Here is a 24,172-nt window from a genome sequence, read left to right as displayed (position 1 = left end):
TTTTTTAAGGAGCAAAAAAGAACACCTTCATTAATATGTCCCAAAGATATAGTTTCCCTCTGACATACTAAACATATAAAAACCTCTATTTAACACATAAAAAATAACAAATGCAGCATTTAAATGTAAAATTACCTTAGTGATTTGTTTCAGTATTTTATCTCATTTGAAGATTTTCTAAGTATCCAATGATTATCAAGTGATTCAATTTAGTTTTAGCCTGAAGTTTTAAGTCACCTAAATATCTTGATAATAATCTTCAAGAAGATATATGATAAAATGTAGTTACTGTGAACTTAAAGCTTATCAGGCATGTAGATAACAGACACAGAAAGTTCTCAGAGTAGCTGCTCAGTAGCTTTGCCACAGGTGGGTAGCAAACTCAGGAGGTGGGAGTGCAGCTCAACGGTGCAACTTGCCCAACGAGCACCAAACCCTAGGTTCCATCCCCAGCATTGGGGTGGGGGTCTAATCTAGCCTGAAACCTAATTCTAACCTTGAAGAAATGTTCTTCCCAGTGGGCATGATAGTCTTAATTGGTTTGAGCTCAAAATAGACCAAAAAAAATTTTTTTTTAAAAAACCCTCTCATTTGTCACCCAGAAGGGAATAATTTCTGTACAGAGATTCCCAAATTCTCAGACCATAAATTCCAGTTGTTGCTGCCACCCCAGGAGAAAAACACTGACTCTGGGCACCCCAGTTTAAGCAAAATATAAAACTGTAAGGTGTGGGGGGCACAGAGAGGAATAGAGAGCAGAATAAAGTTCAATTACAACTTGGGGGTCACTCTGAAAGCCAAGGGAAAGACCTGACTGGGCATAAGCAGCCCTCAGGTAAGCTCACTTGGGTGAATTCATTGGGTGCCTTGATGGGACATTCACAACCAATAAGGAATAATGATCAAATTATGACTTTGTATGGGCACGAGTGTGTGTGGTGTGTGGGGTGTGTGTGTGTGTGTGTGTGTCTGTGTGTGTGTTGCTAAGGATGCACTTAGGGCTTTGCACATACCAGACAAGCATTCTACCCCTGAGCTACACCCCCTGTCCAGTACATTACAACTTTTTAAATGACAAAATTATGACTCTTGTGATTAGTTCATGCTAATATGAGATAAACATATATTAAATATTTATTTAACTTAATAATTAATGAAGGAACCCATTAACTTGTCAGAACTTATTCCAAGAGGAATACAAAAGACAGACAAATATATAGACAACTGGACAAGCTAAAAAAAAAAAAAAACTTGCTAATAAGGCAAGACTGGCTTCTTTCACTGGACAGAAATCCATTTCATCTTTATCAGACAAAACCCATTTGCCTTCCTATAAATAGGAACCATTTGCATCACCATCAGTCATCCACAAGTTAATTTCTATTTTTTAAAATATTTTTTAAGATGTTGATGGATCTTTATTGGATTCATTTATTTATATGTGGTGCTGAGAATCGAACCCAAGGCCTCACATATGCTAGGCAAATGCTCTTACCACTGAGCCGCAACTCCAGGCCCACAAGTTAATTTATCTCCAGAGTTGCAAAGTATTCAATGACAATGAAAGATACAGGTTCCTTATAGAACCAGACAACCTAGATAAAGTCCTCTGAAAATCCCAGTAGAAATAGAAATACAAGACAAGCCACAAGTAAAACTAAATTTTTTCTATTGCCATATTTTAAAAAGTTGAATGACAGATGAATTGATTTTAATGATATATTTTATTTAACCCAATATAACCAAAATAACATCATTTCAATTTGGAATCAGTACAAAAATACTGGTTTGTTTAATTTGTGATGACTTTCATTTTTGTACTGTCTTTAAAATCCAGTGTGTATCTTGGACTTCACACTAGTCACCTCCAAGTGGTCAAGTGTGGTTAGTGTCCAGCATCTCAACAAAAGGATACTTGATCATTATTTTAAAAGTCCTTCACAAAATTTTCTGGCAAAAAATAATGATACGAATTAACACAGAAAAAGGCTAGGCTAAAAAATGACATTTTAAATATAATCTTATTTTTTTTAGAAAAAAAAACCCACTTAAAAAAACTTGGAGAGATATATGCCAAAATATTTACTGTGATTTTCTCTGGTGATGGAATCGTGGGTGGCTTTTTTAAACTCTTTTTTTTTTCCTTATTTATCCTCTTCAATTTTCCACAGCAAATACATCCTGCTTCTACCATTTAAAAAATCAATAAAATGCAATTTTGAAAAGACATTTAAAAGCTCTAACCTAGATTTTATTTACTGTGAGCAAATTTTGATGCAATATCAAGCCAAGTGCTCCCAGCCCATTGATATATCTGGAACAATCCTTATTCTTTTTTTTTGGAGGCAGGTACTGGGAATTGAACTCAGGGGCACTAAACCACTGAGCCACATCCCCATTCCCATTTTGTATTTTATTTAGAGACAGGGTTTCACTGAGTTGCTTGGAGCCTTTTGCTGAGGCTGAGCCCCACCACAACTGGCCTTGGGGTTATTCTTAAACCCAGGACTTGCCAGGCATCGTGGCACATACCTGTTATCCCAACAACTCAGGAGGCTGAGGCAGGAGGATCATGAGTTCAAAGCCAACCTCAGCAACTTAGTGAGAATCTAAGCAACTTAGTGAGATCCTGTCTCAAAATTAAAAAAAAAAAAAAAAAAAACTGGCTGGGGATGTTGCTCAGTGGTTAAGTGGCTCTGGGTTCAATCCCTGGTACCAAAAAACAAAACAAAATAAAGAACCCCAGGACCTTATGAGAATAATAAAGGCTCTGAGAAGAATGATTAAACTCTTCCTAAGATGGAAATCCAATGTTTCCAGCAGATTGCCCCAAGATCTTCAGGAATTTTTAGTAAATGTTATTTCCTTTCTTCTCTTTCTATACCTTCAGCCTTGACGAGGTACAGATCAAATGGCCTTTGAAGGTCAATGCTGTGTTGAACATACCTTCTTGGCTTCTTTCTCTCTCTTTTTCAGTACTGAAATCAGAGTCTCTTGCATGCCAGGCAAGCAGTCTACTGCTGAGCGATATCCCTAGCTGCTCTCCCATGTTTAAAAATTATCTTTGAGAAAGGGTCTTTATAAATTGCCCAGGTTGGCCTTGAACTTGCAGTCCTCCTGCCTCAGGCTCCAAGTAACTGGGTTTACAGGTCTTAGTGGCTTCTTTTGACCACTGTCCTTCATGAACAGTCTATGTGCCTTTCTGGTCTAGAATCTGATCTTGGCTCTCACCTGGACCTCTCCAAGTGATAACCACTGAGTCTGGGATTTATTTTATACCCCAGTACCCTGTCCTTCAAGCTAAGGTAATAAAGGACATACCCAAGATCCCCCATGAGTCCTGGCAGTTCCTTCCTTATAGAGAATCTGCCTCAAGATGGATGTTAGGGTTCACTGTGCCTTTAAGTACATCGAGCACATTTGAACCATTGTCTGGGGAGTCCCAGGGTTGATTTTTACATCTCTCTCCCTATCCAGCTGCTGAGAGCCCTTCTCCTATCATGGGAAAAAAAAAGGCCCCAGCTCTCCTTGGCCCTGGGGCAATGCTTGGGAACTTGGAGCAGGATGGTCTGGGTTCAAGCTGGGTCTCTACTATTTCCTGATCTCAGGCACGTGACTCAGCCTCTCTTTCAGTGTCCTCCCTGTCCACACTATTACTATGGGAAAGTGGAAGCCTGGAGGCCAGAACAAAGACGCAGCAGCATGGGTTGCTGTGAGGGAGAGTCAGTGCTGAGGACAGGTGCTTGCTTACCTTTTCCTGCCATCAGCCACGGAGCCCAAGTAATTGCTGGGCAAAGCAAGGCCAGTGGCTTCTTTCAGGCTGAGCCAGGGTTGGCATCACACTCAGCCTGTGCCTGGAGGGCAGCTTCTGAGTAAAGGAAGAGCTGTTCTTCTATCCCAGGATGCGGGAGGTGACAAGGTTGATCATGCTGGGTAAACTGACCCTGGACTTTACACTTTTCACAGCAGGGCTTGGGGTTGCCCAAAGTTCACGCATTGGCATCTTAATCCTCAAATTTAGAGATGGAGCCTTTGAGAGCTAGTTGGGATTAGATGAGGCCTTGAGGGTGGGGCCCCATGATGACATTAGTGGCTTTATGAGAAGGGAGACTGGAGCTAGCTCTGTCTTGCTATGTGATGCCTTTGTCATGATATGATGCAGCATTATGGCCCTGACCAGATGTCAGCACCATGTTCTTGCACTTCTCAGCCTCCAGAACCATGACACAAATAAACTTTCCTTCTTTATAAAGTACCTTGTTTCAAGCATTTTGTTATAGCAACAGAGAATAGACTAAGACAGGATGTGTGTCATAATCAGGAAACAGCCAGAATCCATATCCAGAACAGCCCCTAGATGGCCCTTGTGAGTGGTCACTCCCAAATACCTCAAATATACTAACATGGGAACTGAGCTTAAGTGTTGACTCACGGTGCCTCTCAGTCCTGACACGGGGACCCTTTCTCACATGGTCAATCTGACACAATGCTTATGTTTATGGCATGCCTGTAATCCCAGTGACTCCAGAGCTGAGGCAGGAGGATTACAAGTTTGAGGTCAGCCTTAACAACTTAGCGAGGCCTTGTCTCAAAATAAAAAATAAAAAGGGCTGGAGATGAAGCTGAGTGGTAAAGCACCCCTAGGTTCAATCTTAATCATTTTTAGATGGTATATCATTCTTGATATAACACCTATAACACTGTAGGACCTCAATAAATGTTTGACCGAATTCAATGGAGAAGAATCTTTCCCATATCACATCTATATTTGCTGCAGGAAATAATTACAGAAGGATTAGTAAAAGATACGTGTGAGAAGCTCTTCAGGACTTCATGCCGAATATAGATTATAGAGATGGACAGGAGACCTGAGCAAAACAAGACCAAGAACCAAGAAGAAAAAAATGACCGTTGAGGGCTACAGGGCTGCTCCATCCAGTCATCATGCTGGTCAGAGGGCTAAATCTTTGTCCATGTTGGCCCAGCATCTAGGCTGGGGGCCTACACAAGAGTATGGGGCCTGTCCCCCTGGGTGGCTCAACATGGGAGTGCGTTTCCTCAGAAGAGCTAGTGACTGATGGCACTCTATAGTGTGAATGCCACCTGTCCGTGCTGGCTGTGGGGAAGGGGGCCCTATTCTGTAATAGGAACCTACCTAAAGAGTTGACCACAAGACTTGTTAGGTGAATAAAGCAACCGCACACATGATTAGCTTTCCTCCTCGGAGCTTTTTCTCCTCATGCAGAGTTCTGACTCTCCCTCTAGTTAATGGCCATTTCTTTCCTGCAGACTCAAGAGGAAGGATTCCCATACAAGCAATGAACCTCCTTCTCCATCTTTTTTTTTTTTTCATGCTAGGGATTGAACCCAGAGATGCTCTACCACTGAGCTACACCCCCCAGACCTTTTACAATTTTATTTTGGAACAGGGTCTTGCTAAGTTGCCCAGACTGGCCTTGAACTTACAATCCTCCTGCATCAGCCTCCCTAGTCACTGGGTTGTAGGTGTGCACCACAACACCTGGATCCTCTATCTTAAGGCAGTTTGAAGTTTAAATTGGTGTTTGCAGGGAAAGTTATACCTGTCTTTGTCTAGAAGGGGTTTCAGTAAATTTTTTGATTCTTTAACTCATTTTGTCTATACTTCAGCCCAGGAGAAGAACAAACTTTACAAAAGACACCCCTTCCATCAATCCAGGTAGTGTGTAATCCTAAGGCTAGCACCTGCTGATCAACTCCCCATACATAAAAAGGGAACAAAACCTGGTGACAATTTAGGCCTCAGATCAAATCACATGAGAGTAATAACTGGCATCAACAGAATGCTTTATATTCAATTCAAAACAAGATCAGGCTATTTCCTAAAAGTCACCTTGTTTGATCAGGTGTCCTAAGGCATTGTCTGATCCTTAGGTCCTCTGCCTGGGCTCAAGTGAACACAATTCCCAGCACAAACATCTGTTGACATGGCTCAAAGAAAACCTTAATTTTAGCCAACTGGAGCACAGTGGCCCCTTCCCAAGAGAAAACAGCTCAAGTGAGTTAAAGGAGATGATACGCTGGTCCCCTTCTTATTCTGGCCTTAAGGTGGTTGGGGTAACAGCCCCATTGTTTGGCTGATGGTTCTCATTTTCATCCTTCTAATGGGAGAACCTCTGGCTGGGCATGGCCTGGCCCCCTTCAGGAAGTGTGGCCTATTGAATGACAGGCACAATAATCTTAGCTTATGGTGTCCACGTCAGAGAGGGGATAAGAGAGTGAGAGAAGTGGAGGCCTCTGCTTGGATTCTGGATGCACAGAACAAAATCTCCAAAGCTTGTTTGAAGGACTTCAGCCCAACTTCAATCCCTGGACAGGTGCCCAGACCTTGTTAGGAACTGGCTGAACACCTAGCAAGTCTGGTGTGTCAAGATTCCCAGCAGAGAACGGCAAGGATCTCAAAAGACTATTTCCACTCCAAATACAATAAAGCCAAGTAGACTTCTCTTATTCTTATCAGGACCAGGATCTATATACTGTTTCACACTTGGTGGGCATTTGGTTCACTAACAGATAATAATGGTCGTAGTTACAATTGCTGACATCTTTTGAGAATTTACTTGAGCATTGACTTATTCAATCCTCATCACACTCTGCAAAGTGGGTGCTCTCTCCTAACAGTAATTCTTGGTTGTATGGGCTTTACTGTGACAAAGCTGTAGCTTATTAAAATGAATATATATCAATGAATCTATATTGATGAATCTATATCAAAGATTGACACTGAACATGTACTGTATACACAAGCACCTTATGTACACATCCTTATTCATTCCCTGCAGCCTCTTTGAGGATAGGTACTGAACTGGCCTCTTTCCACTGAGGAGGACACCAAGGCGTAGAGAGGCTGTTTAACCTGACATATTTTCACAGGGGAGTGAATGGTTCAGGCAGGTGTCAAATATAGTCCACCAGCTCCAACAGGCTGGGACTTGTCCCTTCTCTGTTGATCCTCAAAATAACAGAACCACAGATCATGGACCTAAGTGGGGAAGAAAGCATCCACTGGGGGAAGTGACCCCTTCCAGGTCACTTAGGCCCTTGTCTCCACTGACCCCAAAGTACAAGTCTCTGGAAGATGGGAGGATTTAACAGCAGGACACCTGGTTCCCTGGGGACCTTACTAGAGGCTTTTTATTTAAAACTGGGAAATCAAATTCAATAAAATCACCAAGCTCCATGGGGTGCCCACTGCCTTGAAAATTACAATATGAATTCAAAATATCAAAAGGCCAAATACAAAAGGAATAATGATCATGAGAGGCAGTGTGGTGTAATGGAACCTGAAGTCAAACGGGGGCTTTGATCTTGGCTCTGCCCCTTCAAATTGACAAGGTGAGTTACTAGCCTTTAAGGACCCATTTCCCTCTTCCATAAAGTGGAAGCCATATCTGTCTTACAGGTGCGCTGTGGGGTTGAATGAATGCCATACATAAAGGACTCAAGAAATGCTCAATAAATATTAACTTTAATAGTTTTACTTACTCATTTATTTTAAAAAGGGGTTGCCCCGGCTGACCCTGAACTCTGATGCCCAAGCAATCTTCCTGCTGTGATTACAAGCTAACTTTAATTCTTATTGAAATAAGTTCTGATTAATGCAACTAAAAAGGAAAAACCAGATCAACAAATGGCTGGCTTCATACTATCAGAAATAAAAAATCAGGTAAAGGCAGCAATGGGTGTTTCTTGCTATTTTATTTCTTTGGATTCATTTTATTAAAAACTCAATTTGAGATGAGGGACTTCTTTCCAATGTCCTCAGCTCCTCACATTGGTAGAGTTTAATAAGGCATTATGTTGTACAGTGTGACTGGTGGGGGCAGAGGAAAGATGATTAAAGTTCTGGTTCTTCGCTGATGTAGTGGCCTGTAATCCCAGCAGCTTGGGAGGCTGGGGCAGGAGTTCTAAGCCACTCTCAGTAACAGTGAGGTGCTAAGCAACCTAGTGAGACCTTGTCTCTAAATAAAATCAAAATAGGACTGGAAAGTGGGTTAGTGGTCGAGTGCCCCTGAGTTCAATTCCCTGTACAAAAAAAAAAAAAATCTGGTTCTTAAAGTAACTCTTTAACTCTTGTTCTCTGAAGGTGATTGTTTATCAGAGTTGTGTTTCTTGCCCTCATTGTTATTCTTGCTAACACACAAATGAATTTTACTAAAGGAGAAAAAAGCATAAAACAAAGCATCGTTATCCTCATCCATATAATGTTGGCATTGTGAGACTCTGCAATGTCTAGGTTCCTTTTGGCTTAAAGAATTGTTATATGTGTGTGAAATAAATGCAAATTGAGAACTATGGGTTTCTGTTATGGGGCTCAGGCAGCTGCATCATCTTGCAATTCCTCCCTTATGCTGGTGTCTGGCCATTCTAATTCCAAGAGAAGACAAATTCTTATTTTAAAATCAAACTTGCCAGAAGGAATGATTTAAATTTGGGGGGCGGGCTGGGGATGTGGCTCAAGTGGTAGCGCGCTCGCCTGGCATGCGTGTGGCCCGGGTTCCATCCTCAGCACCACATACAAACAAAGATGTTGTGTCCATCGAAAACTAAAAAATAAATAAATAAATAAATGTTAAATTTATCTTGAGGTTAATGTATTAAATCATTAAAAAAAATAAAAAATAAACAACAAAAATTAAAATAAATAAATAAATAAATAAATTTGGGGGGAAGCTGGGCACAATGGCACATGCCTATAATCCTAGCAGCTTCAGAGGCTGAGGCAGGAGGCATGTGAGTTCAAAACCAGCCTCAGCAACAGTGAGATAGGTGCTAAGCAACTCAGTGAGACCCTGTATCTAAATAAAATACAAAACAGGGCTGGGTATGTGGCTCAGTGTTCAAGTGCCCCTGAGTTCAATCCCTGGTACTTAAATAAAATAAAATAAAATAATATAAAATTGGAGGGAGTTCATTGGCCTTTCAAGGGTAGTGATAAGCCACTGGAATTGATTCTGATGTTTTCTGCTGGAGCTCCCACCTCCCAGCCTCTCCAGGCTCCTTCCCTATTTCCTATATGGGACTGGGTAGCCACAGGTCTGGGGTCTAGAATTCTTTAGATCTCATTTCCCACTGTCTCAGTTTCTGCATCTAATTTTCTCTATCTATCTATCTATCTATCTCTATTCTATCTCTATCTCTCCCTCTCTTTTTGGTACTGGGGGGTGAATCCAGGGCCTCATTCATAATAGACAAGCTCTCTACCATTGGGCTAGATCCTCAGCTGCGTTTCTGTTTGTAGAGCTTCTTTGTGCTTCCTCTGTGTCCTGTCATCCTCTCCCAATGTGTGTTTGTCTGTCTTCTAGTCCATTTTTTGGCTCCTGCTCTGTGGAAGTGACCTGGATATAGAGGTTTGTTGTTGACTCATGATGATTTCAATGGCTAATGGACTTGACAATGTGTTCCCCATATTGGTGTTGGCACCAAGAAGTATGAGAGGGGCAAATAGGTGAAAAGAGAAGTCTGAGGAGGAAAACAATATAGTTTCTCAGCATGTTGGAGACCCTTTTCCCAGAGGGCACCCAGGGGATGAATCCGTCCAAACAGCAGAGGAAGGAACATCTAGGGGCTGATGGCTTGCCAATAGCCTCTCCATGAGTCATCCACTATTAGGACAGTCTCTGCCCTGGAGATCCAGCCCTCTGGAGGGAGAAAGAGGAAGGAGTGAGCTGAGGCAGAAGAGCTGTGTAATTCTAAGCTCTGCACTCTTTTTGATACTCAAGAGAGAACCTAGACTGTAAATGTGTGTGTGTGTGTTTTGTGTGTGTGTGTGTGTATATATATATATATATATATATATATATATATATATATATATATATATATAATTCAATTTTGGGGATATTTGCAATCTTGGGTTTGGGTACGACCTTTTTCAAGCCAACAGATATTCTTAAGCCAGCCCTTTCTTTGGTCAGGGCAGGTAGGACCAAGAAAGTAGAGTCCCAATTCAAGGTCCACTAAACACTGCAGAAAACATTTCCTGCCACTAGAGGACTCCCTCTGCCTTAGGCAAAAAGCGCGTGGTGGCACGGCGCGGTAGCGGGCGGATCAGCTGCAGGGAGGCGGCTGGTAACTCCGCTCCACCTGGCAAAGTAGCTCACTTGGACCCCGCTTTGGCGGGCTTTGCAGGCCGCTTGCCAGAGTAGATTCGGTTGTGATGCCGGGGGCGAGGACTTGCCCCCAGGAGTCGTGAAGTATGCTTTTCTTTGAAAGTAACCTGAGGTCACCTCACGAGACTATGGCTTGAGGAAGGCATTGGGTGGTGGTGCGGAGGATGACTCCCCACGGTGGAGTGGGGAGGGAGAACCCGGGACAGGAGGGTCTTCTTCAGCAACCGGTTAGGGGGTCCCCGGATGGGGTTAAGATGCTTCATTTTAACGTTTTGAAACACCTATGAGGTGATATTAAGCGAAAAGAAGCAAATTACTAAACCATATCCAAAGAATCATTATAACTACAGAAAATAACGCAGATGTACAGCAAAGGCTTGAGCGGGGATAACGAAGTGAGGAACGGGGTGATGATCCTCCTACTCCTTTTATAAATTGTTTTTGTTAAATGATGCGTGTAAAACGTGAAGAAAAAGGTGAAGCGGGTGGAAATTGGGTTACAAAATATTTCCAGTGGTTTCACCATCCCTTGAAAGGAGATGCCAGAAATAGGACAGTCAGCCTGGGCCAGAAAGCTCTGGATGCGGAAACCCCAGCGCAGCGCTGGTCAAAATCGTCGCCGTCCGAAAATGAACTCTACCAGACCTCAAAGGGGCCAGCTGATTTCGCAGCGAAATCAGCTGGCCCCGCTTGGCGAGAAGAGTTTCCCTGTAACGACTACCCTAGCCCTCTGCAGCTAGCAATTCCGCCGGCGTCGCACCGGGTCCGGGCGCGAACTCGGAGGCCTCGGTGGGGCCCCACAGGAAGGGGCAGCTCCGCAACTGCCAGGGAGAAGCTGCAGCCTCATTGTTCCAGGCCCTCGGGTGGGGTCCTGCAGGGGGAGGGGAGGCAGTGTGTCCTCGGAACCCTCCCCCGTAGCCCTCCCAGGAGACCAGTGCATCAGCGCGTTCCAACGCCCGGGCTTTGTGAAATGTTGCAAGTCACCATGGAAACCCAAAGGAACGCGGAGAAGGGCGCGCCGGGGGGGGGGGGTCACCCGGGTTCTCGGGCCGCGCCCTCTGTCCCCTCTCGGACCCCGGCTCTGCAGCAGGGTCTGTCGGGAGTTGTAGTCCCAAGGCGGCAGCCGCCGCGCGCCGCGCGGAGGGTGCGGGATGCCGCGGGTCCCAGTCTCCCCCTAACCTGCTAGCGAGAGGTGGGGAGCGCTGGGGAGGAGCCATCTGATCCGTGATTGGCCCAGGCCTCTCCCAGCCCCCACTCGCGTCCCCTCCCCCGCTCGCCACTTCGGAGTCCAGCGCCAAGCGCGCTAAGGCGGCCACCGAGCGAGCGCGCTTGCAGCCGCTGGCGCCCCAAGCACCGGCAGCTCCCGCGCCGCGGCGAGACCGGGAGACAGAACGATCAACCAACCATCTCAGCAGCATCACGGAGGAGTGGGTGAGGGCGGTGGGCACAGGGTAGAGGTGGGCATAGTCTCCCCAGGCTGGGACCTCCATCTCGCTCCCTCCCTGTTTTTCTCTGAGGTGCACAAAAGGGAGGGAATGGGGTGCGTCGAGGGGCCCAGCTGCCGGGGACGCGGCGGAAGGTTTGGAATTGGGGACGGCCAGCCTGCTGAACGGGAGTGCTAGGCAGGTCCTCTTTGTACGCCCACAGGATATCGTGCCTTGGCGTTTTATGTGTTCGTGGGATTTGCAAATAATTGGGGCGAGGAGGTGGCTGGGTGGAAGGGATTCGTGCTCAGCACACAGTAGGTGCCCTACCCTTGTTGATCCGCGTGCAGTGAATGGCTGGAAGGCAAGGGGCGAGGTTGGTTTCTCCGTTCGCCGGCTCGTCCTGCCGCGTTCCTGGATCGGCGCTGTCCCCGGTCCCCACCCACCATCCAGATACACAACCTCAGTCCATCCCACTTTATGCCAAGCCTGTACCAGACTCCGCGGTCCGTTCCATCCGCCCGGTTAGCGAGCGGACGCCCGCAGAAGACTCCCGCCATCGCCTTTGAGGCACCTGCGGGAACCACAAAGGCCTACTGCCGCTACCCGACCCCTTCCCGGCGCGTATCTGCGTCCCTTCCTTGAGCCCTGAGCCAGAGCCCAACCCGCAATATCGATCCCGGCGGGCGAGGACCTCGACGCCCTGGGCTAGGGGAGGGGGCTAGAGTCTGAGCTGGAGAGGAGCCGGGAAGGGAAGAGACAGAGGCAAAGGCCTCGTTTTGAGCAAAGATAGGGAAGGCTGAAGAGTTGGGTGGGGACAGGTGACTGAGTCTGAGGGAAGACTGTAGGGACCGGGGTTTGAGAAGGGAACGGGATGGGGGGCGGTGAGGGAGGTTCGGAGGGCAGAGGGAAGGCGCTCGGTGCAGGTGGCGCGGGGCGAGGCTGATCGATGAAGAATGAGAAGTGGAGGAGAGATGCGGGAGGGTGGAGACCGCCTGGGTTTGAGGAGGGAAGCCCGGAGGGGGTTGGAGCCTAGAGCTCTGCGGGGGAGGGGTCTGCCTTAGGAAGGGCCGTCTTCCGGGGGGAGGGGCAGGCAGCTGAGAGGCGGGTCTCGGGCCTAAAGACCCTCAGTGCTGGGGAAGGGGCGCGGCGGCCCAAGTGGCCGGCTGGGCGTGGTCCTAGGACGGGGCAAGGGACTCAGGATGGCGGCTCTCGGACGGGTGTGAAGCAGTCCCCGCGAGGAGCTTTGTTTCCCAGCTTGGAACGTGCCCGTAGGGACTCAGTTAGGATTTTGTGATAATCTGCAGCGCCCCCGGCACGCCCTGTTCTCGCAGAGCTGAAGGGCTTTGCCCGGAGGCAAATGCTGCCAGGGAGGCGGTATGGGGGGCGTCTCCCGCCCCGGAGAACAATAGCCGACCCTGGTGTTCGCCCGACGTCGAAACAGGGCCCCCCAGAATTTAGGTGTGCAATGTTCTGGTATGGAAAATGCTCCCGGAGAAACCTCAAGGCACGTGCTGTCTCGTTGGGGTTTGCGTTGGGGCCCTCGGCCCCGTTGAGAATTCCACTTGGGAGTAGAGCGTCCCCACGCTGTGAGGCTGGGGCACAGTCGCCTCCCCAGCTTAGGGTGCCTTCAGGCTGAGGCGCCGCCGTCTGCCCCAAGCTGTTGACCAGCAGCTCAGACGTGCTGTGCTTAGCGGCGCGCAGCGGACGGTTGCAATGCAAGTCCCAGAGGCCAGAGGTCTCCTGGGTATAGAGTCTGCTCTCGAAAGTAGCTGGCTTTGTGTGACCAGATTGCCCGGGTCTAGGGACTGCTGTGCTTCCTAGGGGTAGTCATCAGGGCTGGTGTTAAAACTGGGGAGAAACAGGCTTGGGGATTACCCGCCAAGGGTGCGGCTCTTGGTTTTATAGCCTACAACCGGGGGATCAGTGCTTTCATTTGCCGGTGACCACACCCAAGCCAGTGCGTTCTTTGCAGATTTCGCCTGTATTGTCTGCTGACCTAAGACTGAGATGGCTCTGCCATAGGTGGTGGCTGCTTGCCCATGGGAAAGCAGATGAACAGAGTGGAAACACAGAACAGGGATTCAGCTGAGCTTTAGGTGTACTTAGTCTTGCCAGCTATCTAAGCACCTTGCGTGTCAGAGCTGCAGAGCCTTGACATGTGAAATGTCAGTCAAACAGGATTCTGTTATGTAAGTTTTCTGTGATAATTGTTTAACTGATAAGTTAAAGGTGACTCTTTAAAATAAAGTTAAATTGCCATTGGTTTAAAAAAGAAAAAGCAAAGTAGATGCATTATTGTTTCAAGAGTGAGGAAAACTTGTCTAAATAACAAAACAAAATAGAACAGATCGTCGTCACTTACGTTTGCCATTAAGTTAATGGATGAACCTTATGGCTGTCTTATCGTAGCCTTGAAACCTCAGGAATTTATTTACTAACCTGGTTAGTAAAGTAAGGGACTGTGATGTGACGGTTGGTTCTTGCCCAGTCCAGACAGTACTTATCCACATTAAGGTCTCTTGTCCAGGATCAGCAGTAGGTAGGTCTTGCTGCTTTTAAAAAATGGTGCTTTAAGGAGGTGCCTCCCAGAATTTACAAAATTGATCTGAGCTTTAAGGAGGTGCCTCCCAGAATTTACAAAATTGATCTGAGAGGATTATCTGGAACATTGTTCATTGGATGTTTTTATCTGTATTTTGGTTAAGAATGAAATACAAATGAATATACATGCATGCATTCATGTATACACTCATGTATGTTTGCATACTTGCATCCTAAGTGTGTAAAACTAGGAATCCCAATGTCGGAAAGTCAGAAATCTAAACGTGGAGTTTTTCTTGTATTTTTGTGAAAGAAATGTTTTCATGTCATTGCCCGAAGAGAAAAGTTTCAAGAGGGACTGTTTTATAGGCTTATTCTTTGTGTAATAATTGAACAGATTTTCAGGAGGGTTTAATTATATGAAAACATTCTGAAAAATCCAGTAGGAACCCATCCTCATGGAGGAGAGTCTAAGGATGAAGACTGCAGTATGCCAGCTCATTTTTACAAAGAAGAGGGAGGGAAAGCAACAGCATCCCCATCTCTTCTGCTGAGGCTGCTCCTGTGAAAACTTCTGGGACACAGAACCCAAGAGGGGAAAGACAAGTGGCCTCAGAGAAGGACTTTATACCTCTAGGATTCTAGAGTGCCATTCTTTTTTTTTTTTTTTTTTAAGAGAGAGTGAGAGAGGAGAGAGAGAGAGAGAGAGAGAGAGAGAGAGAGAGAGAGAGAGAGAGAGAATTCTTAATATTTATTTATTTTTTTAGTTCTCGGCGGACACAACATCTTTGTTGGTATGTGGTGCTGAGGATGGAACCTGGGCCGCACGCATGCCAGGCTACCGCTTGAGCCACATCCCCAGCCCATAGAGTGCCATTCTTAACTCTTTGTCTCCCTGACTTTGGGGATCTTAGCTAAGTCTACACAAAGATGTTCATGGACCATGAAGCCCAAGCAGTTTTCAACATAATCTCTCCCAGATGAGAGAGGAGCCAGGATAGTTCTATGATTCTCAATGTGCTGCTACATGCGTCTATCTCTGGAAGCAGTTGCACAGCAAGGCACATTTACAGTTTGGAGACTTAGAATAGCCTTCACTTGTAGTACCTCCACCTGTCTCCATATTCCTCCTGATGTGGGTATCTGAGAATATTCCCTCCCTAATATCTCCTCTGATGCCGGATTCAGCTCAATCCTGCGTTAATGCCATAGAACTATGGACCAAAGGATATTGTAATTGTGGACAAATCTCTGGGACAAAAAGTAAACTGTTTTTATAAGTCTTTTTCTTTTAAATTAGGGCTTAGAAAAATATTGAGAGCCAGTCGAGTTGGTATTATTAGACAAGAGTATTTGAGACCCAGTCTATCTTTCTGGTGTAAAAAATTATCACTTTCTGATAGAATCTGATCCTGTATATCCTTTTTTTGTTTTCTGAGCTATAAAAAAAATAATTTGAGGGGCTGGGGTTGTGGCTTAGTAGTGGAGCGCTTGCCTAGCATGTGTGAGGCAAGTTCGATTCTCAGCACCGCATATAAATAAATGAAATAAAGGTCCACTAACAACTAAAAAATATTTTTAAAAAAGAAAATAATTTGAAAAGTAGTTCACAGGATCCTATAGGAGAACAATAATACAGAACATCTTTTGTCAATGTGAAATCCTATAGGAAGAAATTGGTGTAATAGGAGAGCAAATTAGAATAAATGTGTTTTATTATTTTTCAAGAAAGTGGATGTTTGATTTTATTGCACTGCTAGTGAATAAATGAGAAGTAATTTCAAAATGGCCTTGCCTTATGTTTTTTAGATAAAGATGAAAGACTCAAATAGTAAAGTATGAATCTTTTATGAACTTTGATATTTATGTATAAAAATGGGCATAAATTATATATTTCAACAAAAATCCATGAAGGAACCTGTTTATAATTTCTTCTATTTCAGTCTTGAGACTTGTTTAAAATAGGTTGACTTAACCATAGCACCGTCTGAGCATGTCAAATGCTGCCATCAATCAAAGCTCAGTTTGTGCTTCCTCCCTTGCCTCTTGCTCTGTGGACTCCTCCTCACAATCCAGGCTCAGAGTGTACACAGAAGGGGAAACTAGACCTTGGGCCAGAAAGCCTGGGCTCAAATACACCCCTTTCACTTTCTGTCTGTCCTTAGGTGAGTTGTTTGTCTATCAGGGACTCAATTTGGTCCTCTGCATAATGAGCATGGTTGGTGGATGTAGCATCTACCTGGAGAGCCCTGACAGCATTTATTGATCATCTAATGAGTGATCAATAAAGGTCAGCTATCATCATCATCACCATCATCATCCTCCTGTCCCCCCAAAACATATGCCCACAAAAACAACACTTTAATTCCCCATTGAATTTTTCAGTCCTGGGGGGTCAGGGCAGGTTGCTGTGATAGAATATCAACAGTGAGGACAGAAAGAATGATGAGGACCCCTTTTTGAAAACTCCACCCTTGCAAATAGTAGGAATAGCTCTGTGCTGGGTCTGTTCCTGGGTAACCCTGTTATACTCAGCTGCTTTGAGCAGCTGAGAACTTGGAGAGTTAGGAATGTTCCAGAAGTGCTTTGACCCCAGCGTTGCCAGATTGTCCCTATGTGTGGGGTTAGTCTGATGTCTCACTCTGCCACCTGTGACTGGTGAGGGTCATGGTACAAGGCTGTTCTGTTCTTGGAGGAGAAAGGAATAACTAGTTGATGACAAATTATTAGAAATATAACATCTGTAGTTTTCCAGCTAAGAAATATAGATGCTACATCTTTCACAAACACTTTCAAAATACCTTCTCTGTTCTGGGGGGGTTTCTAATTCCTATGAGTTAGAAGGCTTTTATTATTCCCATCTTACAGATGAGGTAATGGAGGTAGAAGGATCATCGAGGGAGGGAAATGGCAGAACCAGAGCTCTAACACTGAAGCCTGCTCAGGATCAGTGTCAGTTTATCTTCCCCAGAAAAGCAGAAGCCTATAGGGTTTGTGTGATGGAGGAGACTGGCATGTATGATATTTGGAGGACAGGCAGGCAGGAGCTGATGTTTCCATCTTAAACTAGAATTTCTTCTTTCTTAGGGACATCTCAGCTTTTCACTTATTCAACGTATGAGGCTCACTCCAATCACTGAAGGAAGTTTCCTTTATGCTAATTGATTGTGGATGTTACATCTACAAAATTCCTTCTGGGCAACACTTAGATGAGTCTTTGATAACTGGGTACTACAGCCTAACCAAGTTGACACAAAAATACTAATCATCTCAAGTTCCATGCTTTTAAACACTACCCCAACCTGAGAACTTCAGAGTTGGGTATTAAGTTTACAATAAACTAAAGAATTTAGCAGTGGGTTATCAAATAGCAGCTCATCATGTTGAAAATAGAATTTGTACCTCTTTTCTCAGCCATGTAGTTTCTAACACAAAATATTGCTCAGAGCAGGCATCCAATAGATAATATTGAAAGGATGACTGAATGATCTAGATATTATTTTTATGGGATTTTTGCAGCCATTGAGACCAATGGGTTCCCCTTTAAATTTAAAATCATTTTGCCCTTGTGAAGTTGAGGTTTTATGAATGACTAGATTCTCTTGAAAAAAGGAGCATTTCTGCATTCCAAATTGATCCATGTCATTCCCTGCCCCCTGACATCTGTCCGTTTTCATTGGCTTGGCAGAGTTTTTTGGGTCTCTCCGGCCTGGACTGCGTGTGAATGTGTGTCTCCCACACATTAGCAGTGCCCTCAATCACACTATCTTTGTGTCACGCCAGTGTCCATTCCAGGCTGCCCCTTTGTTGCTTTCAAATCTGCCGTGGGCTCACTCTCATTTCTCAGGCCTGGGTCTTTATTCTCACTTCTTTGTCTGGTCCTGTCCTTCCCTTTGTCCTTCTGCAGAGCAAGACCTGCTATTGATGCAAAAGCCGTCTTCTTTCTCATTTTTACCACTTTGGATTTCCATCCTTGTGGACTGACGTACTCATTCTGTTGTTAAACCAAAACACCACAGCTGATTTTAAAATTTCAGATCATTTTGGTCTTGTTTCCAACATCTGTGGAATCCTTGTAACCTTCGTGAAGTTACTTGGACTGATTTAAGCATACCACATTGCCAAGTGGCAATACACATACATAAAATGCTGACTTTGGGGGAGAGAGATTGGCTGAGGGTATATTAAAATATGTATGAATATGTATTTAATGTAAATATATGTATATATATATCTATAAATATGTATAGATAGATTCTAATAGATAGATAGATGATTTTTTTCATTACTGGGGATTGAACCCAGAGGCATTCTATCACTGTGGCACATCTTCAGCCCTATCTATCTATCTATCTATCTGATTATTTATTTATAGTGGAGATTGAACCCAGGGGTACTTTATCACTGAGCTACATCCCCAGGGCCCCCCCACGTCCCTCCCCTTTTTTTTTTCTTTCTTTTTTTTTGATACAGGGGCTTGCTAAGCTGCTTAGGACCTCACTAAGCTGCTTGGGACCTTGCTAAGTTGCTGAGGCTGGCCTCAAACTTTCAGTTCCCTTGCCTCAGCCTCCTGAATTGCTGAAGTTACAGGCATGTGACAACATACCCAGCTTATTTTTTAATTTGAGAACAGAGTCTAAGTTGCCAAGGTTGGCCTCAAATTTGGCCTCCCACCTCAGCCTCCTGAGTCGCTGGGATTACAGGCATGTGCCACTGAGCCCTACTATAATTAACTATAAATAAATAAATTTAAATTTTAAAAATATGTGTATTTGGTGCTGTGGATCAAACCCAGGGTCTTGCATATGCTAGGCAAGCACTCTACCAATGTTGGGGTAGGTTTCCTTCCAGCCCCCAAAATATGTTTAAAAACTTTTTAGTGAGATATAACAGGTACATAGAGAAGTATGCAAATCATAAAAGCATACCTTGATGAATTTTTGCAAACTAAATATACCCATGTAATCAGCCTCAAGTCAAGAAACAGAAGATTACAAGTACCCAAAGCCCCTGTGTCATCTCCCAGTGACTAATGTTTCCTTCAAGGTAGCTAACCACTATCCTGACTTCTTACAGAGTCAATCAACTTTGCCTGTTTCAAACTTTTTACAAAGCGAATCATAGGCACTCTTCCTGAGTGGCTTCTTTTGCTGTTATGTTTGTGAGATTCCTCTTATTGTTATATTTAATTTGCTCATTTTCAATACAAAGTATTGCATTTTATAAACATCCCACAGTTTATTATGTTGTTGACAGGTGTTGGGGTAGGGTTCCAGTTTGGGGGGCTATTAAGAACACTGCTGCTATGAACGTTCTACTAGTAGGTGTCTTTGGTGAATATGTGTGTTTTCCTCTTGGGTATATACTGATGAGTGGAATTGCTGAGTCAAAGTACACATGTTCTGTTTTAGTAGATTGTGACCCCCACCTCCATCAGCCTCCAACAACTCCCTACTCTTTACTGTGAATTTGACCATTTTGGTTTCTTCATGTGATTGACACAGGCAGTATCTGTTGTTCTGTGACTGACGCTTTTCACTTAGCGAAATGTCCTCCAGGTTCATTCATGTTGTTGCAAATGACAGGATATTTTCCCTTTTTAGAGGCTGAATAATATTCCATTGCACATGTCTGCCTCATTTTCTTTCTCCATCCATCCACTTAGGGACACTTAGTTTGCTTCCATATCCTGGCTGTTACGAATAATGCTGCTGTGAACATGTTCAGTGCACAAAAACATGATACCTCTTCAAGATGTAATTATAACTCCTCTGAATGTATACTCAGATGTGGGGTTGCTGGATCCTATAGTAGTTTTATTTGATTTTTAAAGAAACCTCTATACAATGTTCCATAGTAGCTTCATTCCCACCAAGAGTTCCCTTTTCCCCACATTCTCACTGATCCTTTTTTTCTCTCCTCTCTCTGATGATAGCCATCCTAACATGAGTGAGGTGATCTCTCTTTGTGGTTTTGGTTTGCACTTCACTAGTTAGTGAGGTTGAGAACCTCTTCTGTATCTTTAGGCCATTCTTTGAAGAAATGTCTATTCAAGTCTTTTATCCATTTTCAGTCAATGTTTATTTTTGCTATACATTAGTGTGTAACTTACATATTTTGACAATTTACTCTTTATTGGATATATGGTTTGCAAATATTTTCTCCTACTTTGTAGGTTGTCTTTTCATTTGATTATTTCCTTTGTAGAAGTTTTTTAGTTTGGTATAATATCAAGTTGATTTTTATGTATGGTGTAAGACAAGGGCCTAATTTCATGCTTTTTCATAATTTATTGAAGAAACTATCTTTTCCCCATTATGTGTTCTTGATACTCTTGTCAAAGATCAGTTGATAGTATACATGTTGGTTTTTTTTCTTGGCTCTGTCCAGTTCCATTGGTCTATAGATCCCAGGTTTTTTGCTAGTATCACATTGATTTGAATGCTTTATAATGCATTTTGAAATTGGGAAATGTGAGTCTTTCTGCTTTTTTGTTCGTGATTCAAATTGCTTTGATTTTTCAGAGTCTGTCAGGTTTCATATGAATTTTGGGTTTTTTTGTTTTTGTTTTTGTTTTTTCTATTTCTGTAAAAACTTTATTGAGATCTTGATCAGGATTCCATTGAGTCTTTAGATCACTGTTAGCAGTATAGACATTTTAACAATTGTAATTCTTCCAATCTATGAACAGGAAGTCTGTGCTTTTATTATTTTTTTTTTAATCAGTGTTTTATAGGTTTCACTGTACAAGTCTTTCAAAAGGAGGGCAGTGGTTTCAGAGGTCTCAGTCCAGGGTCCACTGACTGTATTGCTCTGGGCCTACATGAGGCAGAGCATCATGGCAGAAGGGTAGCAGTGGAGGAAGATTGTTCAGCTTGTGATATCCAGGGAGCAGAGAGAGAAAGAAAGAATGTATCTCATTTTTTAATGGACTTCTGAAAAGACTCAAAATAGATATGATTCCTCCAATTGAATTATAATAGAAAGAACCTCTGCGACTAATGAAAAACCATAAAGATCAGGCATGGACACTTGAGCAGTAACCTTTAGATTGTGGATAGAAGGCAAAGCCAGTTCATCTCTGTGACTGGTCTTCACTGTGTGGCCCAGGGAGCATGGCAGTGATAACTAAGGCCAGTGTAGACACGGCAGTGATTTAGGAGTAACTAGACAATGGCGGTAATGAAACATGTATACCAAAGGATTCTAACAAGGCAGTCATGAATTCAAAACTTGGCTGTTTTCTTTCTTTCTTTCTTTCTTTCTTTCTTTCTTTCTTTCTTTCTTTCTTTTTTGTCTTTCTTTTTTTTTTTTTTTGGCTGTTTTTTTCTTAGAAGATCTGTTCACACCCCAAGTTATTCCTGAGAAAGATTTTTATTTTCTTAGCATGAGCCCTGTTTGGTGTTGGTCCTCCTACAAGCAAATATGTAAGATCAGTTCATTGCTCTAAAGCCTAGACTTAATGATTAAACTCTGAACCCTGTAAGCACTTAGATATTTCATGTTATTTATATATAGGATTTAATTTTGTACACTAAAATGTATAAATCTAATATTCTAATATTTAATCAATTAACCGTTTACCAACCCAGCCAATGTAATTTTTGCTTGTTCCATTCAAATCCTTGTCCAAATGCTGGTCTAATTCTTACAGAATTGAAAACACACTGGATTCTAGTTCATATTCTCTTCTTTCAGAAATCTGACTTTAGAAAATAGTTTTGCTCATCTCTACCTAATTTACAGATGCAAGCTTTTAAATGGCTGTCTACCCTTCCATTGGAATGTACTGTCTTCTATTTAAACATTTACTTATTGATGGACATTTAAACTGTGTCTGATTTTTTATTATTTCAGAAAAAAAATAGCAGTGAAAATCCTTGTTCATTTCTCGTGACAATCACAGACATGATTTTACTACCCAGCTGATAATACTTTTTTGTTGTGTTTTGAGACATTGTCTCTCTAAATTGCCCAGACTAGCTCTTCTTGCCCCTATCCCTCCAGAAGCTGGGATTACAGGGATGCACCATCATGTCAGGCCCAGTAATATGTATGTTTGTTTGTACTGGTGACTGAACCCAGGGACACTTTACCCCACTGAACCTTATCCCCAGTCCTTTCTATTTTTTATTTTGAGACAGGGCCTCTCTAAGTTGTTGAGGCTGGCCTGAAACTTGCAGTCCTCCTCCTGCAACCTCCTGAGTCACTGGGATTATAAGTGTGTGCCACTGTACCCCGCCAATAATAAGGTTTTAAGAAAATACACACACATACACACCCATACACACACATAATGTGTTAAGAAATATATATCTTTCTTTATATTTGCTACTTTTTTTCTTTTTCTTTGTTCTTTTTAGATATACTTGACAGTAGAGTGTATTTTAACATATTACACATATTTAGAATATAACTTATTCTAATTAGCATCCCATTATTGTGGTTGTACATGATGTGGAGTTACACTGGTCATGATTTCATATATGAACATAGGAAAGTTATGTCTGATTCATTCCACTGTCTTTCCTAATCCCATCCCCTCCCTTACATATATTTCCCCCCCCATTTTTCCCAAGGTCATATAGCTACCATATAGCAAATGGCAGTCACTTATTCCCCCCTGATTCTTCTCAACAGATTAGTCTTTAAATAATCCGATTATTTTTCCTTCTCTTTCCCACTGCAGTTTCTCATCTCCTGCTTTTATATGCCTGATTTAGTTTTTAAAAATGAATTCTTTTTAAATTTCTATTATTTGAAAATGACTTTTCATTCATCACTCTGTTCCCCCTCCCCATGCTTGATACAATAAACAGTATAATAGTGGTTTCCAGAAAAAGGCATCTCTCTCTTTCTCTTCAGATAAGCAGTTTAGGGAATTTTCTTCCAAACTGAGCAGAAACTACTTCTTCCTTGAAGACTCCACCATTACCTCCTCCCTGGCTCTCCCTGGGTCAGTCCCTGGGGATGGCAGCTATCTGCCTGCCTTTGGCCCTGGTCAGGGTAGAGGTGCCTGCATCAGGACCTGAGCAAGTCACAGGAGGGTTATGGGGCACTGCCACCTGTGTGGCCAAGGAGGCAGAGCTGATAGCAAATTCCAAAGAGGGGCTGCTAAATATTAAGTCATTCTTACTCCCTTAAGCATCTTTGCCCTACAGCTCCCAAGGCCCCTGTGAGAAGGGAGAAGGGCTTAGTCTGCACATACACACACACACACACACACACACACTCTCTCTCTCTCTCTCTCTCTCTCTCTCTCTCTCTCTCTCTCTCTCTCTCTCTCTTAGCCAGACTCAGCCAGCCTCATCAATAAGAAGCCCTGTGGCTTTGGAACTAAGCAGGTCAGTGGTTGGATTGTCATCTCCACCAGGATGGGAACTGTATACATCCCTTCTCCAAAAAAGTGTCCTAACTAATACTGTGACTAATATAAGTGATTGGGTAGAGTCAGAATATATAATTTTTAAAATTGCTTTTTTGATGGATTTGCATATCTAGACATATGTAAACGAAACCATGTATGTATGTGGTCTTTTATGACTGTTAAAGCCTCGTGTTTTAATCTTTAAAAAAAATGCAATGTCTAGTTCACAATATGCTCTTTTTGCTTTAATATAAAGATATAAAGTAGTTTGGAAATTACATACAGTTAAATGGTTAGCCCCACCAGCATGCTCTGGGAAGAAGTGCCCTTTTGTCCTTAAGGTCTCAATTAATGCCACACTTTTGGACCCCTATCTGAAAGAAGCAGACACAGACAATTCTGAGGACATCTTAGATGGCTTTCCATCCAGAGCAGGTGCAAATCCCAGAGTAGAATTATTTGAATAGATGATGGGGAAGATAGCTGACATTCTCTGAGCATCTGCCAATCTCAGACCCATCAGAGTACCATAGAAAGGAAAAGATGGATAGGAGCCCCAACCATTAAGGAGGCTCAGCTGCTTCCTGTTTGGAGACTATGCAGTGGGCAGTGAAGAGGCAGAGTGTAGCAATGTGGGGCAGGGCCCATGGGGCTGCAGGCAAGAGAACCATCCTAACTATTGGGAT

The 24,172-nt window shown here is 43.4% G+C and overlaps 1 protein-coding gene across 2 annotated transcripts in view; it reads left to right on the top strand.

The window, feature by feature from the left end:
- Positions 1–11,338: 11,338 nt before the first annotated feature.
- Positions 11,339–24,172, top strand: part of Dpysl5 (dihydropyrimidinase like 5) — an 83,322-nt gene continuing 70,488 nt past the window's right edge. Inside the window, exon 1 of one of the 2 annotated variants that reach the window (XM_040271469.2) lies at positions 11,339–11,578. The gene's annotated coding sequence lies outside the window, so the exon portion shown is untranslated. Of the gene's footprint in view, positions 11,583–24,172 lie in introns of both variants that reach the window. The other variant, XM_005322555.5, reaches the window with a different exon arrangement.

The sequence above is a fragment of the Ictidomys tridecemlineatus genome, chromosome 12 (genome assembly GCF_052094955.1).
Source record: "Ictidomys tridecemlineatus isolate mIctTri1 chromosome 12, mIctTri1.hap1, whole genome shotgun sequence".
In the NCBI taxonomy this organism is placed as follows: domain Eukaryota; kingdom Metazoa; phylum Chordata; class Mammalia; order Rodentia; family Sciuridae; genus Ictidomys; species Ictidomys tridecemlineatus.
This window is presented reverse-complemented; position numbering and strand designations above follow the sequence as displayed.